This window comes from Orycteropus afer, unplaced genomic scaffold (genome assembly GCF_000298275.1).
Source record: "Orycteropus afer afer isolate SDZICR_OR568_19922 unplaced genomic scaffold, OryAfe1.0 scaffold00112, whole genome shotgun sequence".
Lineage (NCBI taxonomy): Eukaryota > Metazoa > Chordata > Mammalia > Tubulidentata > Orycteropodidae > Orycteropus > Orycteropus afer.
Genome location: NW_006921699.1, coordinates 3,880,318 through 3,883,321, shown reverse-complemented (window position 1 = coordinate 3,883,321; position 3,004 = coordinate 3,880,318). Strand labels below are relative to the sequence as shown.

At 44.3% G+C, this 3,004-nt stretch overlaps 1 protein-coding gene and 1 pseudogene across 1 annotated transcript in view; both read left to right on the top strand.

Annotated features, from left to right (window-relative positions):
• The window catches only part of LOC122150263, a 6,329-nt pseudogene extending 4,928 nt beyond the window's left edge, over positions 1-1,401 (top strand).
• FSTL4 (follistatin like 4) overlaps positions 1-3,004 on the top strand; it is a 644,321-nt gene that overhangs the window by 514,948 nt on the left and 126,369 nt on the right. The gene's annotated exons all lie outside the window — the stretch shown is intronic.

The following is a 3,004-nucleotide window of genomic DNA, read 5'->3' as shown; positions in this document are numbered from 1 at the left end:
ATGGAGGGATGGACACTGGGAAGAGGTAACTATGGGGAGGAAGTGGGAGGGGAGCTGTTGCATTGTGGTAAACTGTGGTCAATGACATAAGACAAAGGATATGTGAACTGCTGTATAGAAAGTGAATTTGCTCTGTAAATCTTCACCCAAATCACAAAAAAAAAAGAAAGAAAAGAAATCGGGATTCTGACAAAACAGATACAGATGGGAGACCCCATCCTGCCACAGATAGCTTTGATGACTAGCCACCAAAAAGAGGTGATATAGCTTTGGAGCCAAGTATCATCATCATTATAATTCAGACTATCATGATAGGTATCAAGATGGGTATTGTGATGGCTCACGTCAGAATATGGATCAATATGGGGGCCAGGATCAATATGGTGACCGAGGCAGCAGAGATTTAGATAGAAACTATGACTCCAGGATAGGCAGTGGCAGAAGAGCATTTGGTAGTGAGTACCAAAGGGATGATGACTACAAAGGAGGTAGGGACCACTATGAAGATTGATATGACAGATGTGGCAATCAGTCATGGGGCTCTAGAGACAATTATTCTTGGAATGATTATAGGCAAGATGATAGAGCCCCCCAAAAAAACTGAATCCAAAGCCTTGGAGTACTCCTAAAGAATGTGATTCCTCTGCTAGCACCTCCCAGTCCAGTCAAGCAGCTTCTGTCTTTGCAGGGGCAAAGCCTATTGACATAGCTGCTAGAGAACAAGTAGAACAGCTACAGAAGAAATTACATCATCAGCCAGATGAGCCAAAACTAGAATGACAGCCTCAGGAGAGATACCCAAGCTGATGAAGTGAAGAAACTCAGGAACAGGAACGGTCAAGAACAGGAAGTGAACCATCACAGACCAAGACCTCAACCACATCTGACAGAAATGCACGAAGGAAAGTGAGTGAAAAGTCTCTGGAAAATGAATTGCTCAGTAAGGAGGAAGATTGTCACTCTCTAACTTCTAAGCCTCCCAAACCTGATCAGCCTCTAAGTGTAATGCCAGTCCCTCCACCAAAGGAGAATGCTTAGGTGAAATGAACTAATCCTCCTGCTCCATCTCAGAGCTCAGACACAGAGCAGCAGTCCCCTTCAAGTGCTGGGGGGAAAGTAGCTCCAGCTCAACCATATGAAGAAGGACCAGCAAGGAAAGGATGAAAGTAAAGAAGATGTGGTGAGTGTCCCAACAAGTCAAAGTGGGAACTTCAGCCATGGTCCATGAGCTGGAGGGAACAAAGACTACTGGAAGGAGTAAAGGATCAAGACTCCAGATCTGCAATTGAGCCAAAGAAACCTGCAGAAAATCCAGCTTCTAAGTTTAGTTCTGCAAGCAAGCATGCTGCTCTCTCAGTTGACAGTGAAGATGAAAATGAGGGGTAAGATTACACTGACTAGACCTCTACATCCTGTGCTTTCTCCTAATCTCTCTCCACCCTGGAACATTCAAGAGCAAATCAAACCTCTGTCCGGACACGGCAAAATAAAACTCACCATCTTTGGGAGTGAGAAAAGAGTTAGTCTTTGCCACCAAGGAGTTCACTCTCATATGGGAGACAAAGACCTGTGCAAAAACAAGACAAAAGGTCATGAGATGGTTGTCAAAAGAATGTTTGGAAGCTGAGAAGAGGTTGTAACCCATCTAGTCAAAAAGTTACCAGAAGCCTTTACAGAGGAGGGTGGGGTGGGGATTTCATAGGTAGATGTGGTGTTGGGAAAAGCCATCTCAGTCAAATGTAACAGGCTAATCAAAGGTGCAGAGATGGGATGACCCTAGGTCATCCAGCACATGGACATCTTGACTCCTATGCCAGAGACAAGAAAGAAAGAAGTGGAAGATGATGGTGGAAGGAGAGATTAGAACCCGAGTAGGAAAGGTCATGTGTTAGTCAGGGAGGCTAAATGCAATCACAAACAACCCCACAATCTCAGGGACTTAACACAATACAGGTTTATTCCTCATTCAGTGACAGTTTAATGTTGGTGTTCAGTGTGTGGTCACACAGTGATAAAGAGACCCAGGCGTCTTCAGTTTTGTGGTTCTACCATCTACCAAGGCTGCAGACTCCTTTACTGGATATTCTGCATCTGTCCAATATATAAGAAGATAGAGTAGAGGATTTTGTGGGAGATTTTATGAGCCCAATGACTTGTGTGCATCCCTTTTACCACATACCATTGACCAGAACTCAGTCATATAGCCTCACCCAACTGCAAGGAAAGCTGGAAATGTAGTCTAGATATGTTCCCAAGAGGGAAAGGAAGCAGGTTTAGGCAAGCATGTAGCATTGTCTGCCATAGGGTACAACATTTGGACTTGTCAATAAAGCCAAGGAAGCAGGGAAGAAAAGAGCTTGGTAAAGAGTGGCCTGGAGACACCCACAGGGCAGACAAAGGGGAAAAAAACTAAGGAGATAATAGGGACCTAACTGTAGATGCAGGAGTAGAAGCAGAAAAGGGCCATAGAAGGAAGTGATATTGAAAGGCTCTCGTGACCATTGGCTGGGGTGGGAGTCAAGGGAGTGAAGGAACCGAAACATTGAAAGATAATTTCCAACCAGAATAAAATGGCCACCTGCTTCCTGGTCACAGAGAGGGGAGCACCAAAAGGTAGGCTCAGGCCTTGAAAAGATGAAGTGGCTGGAGGTGGCCCATGACAGTCCTCCCCGATCCATAGCCTGGCCTTAGGGAGGGAGGAAGAAAGGATCTATTTTAATTTTCTTCTCAGGCCTCTACATGACAAAGGAGAAATATCACCCAACATTATTATCTCTCAGAAAATACTCTCTGGAACCATAAAAAGGGAAATACAGTGAAGCCAGACCATGGATGCTGCCCCTTAAATCAGTGGCTTCTAAATTATTGTGGTGGCGCTCTCTAATTCCTCTGGATGAAAACATTAAAGATGACAATGTCTCTTTAAATCAAATGCCTTGGGAGTTGCTGTAAAGAGTCAGTGGGCTTTTTTTATTTCCCCCATGTGAGGATTTTTTTTTTTTTT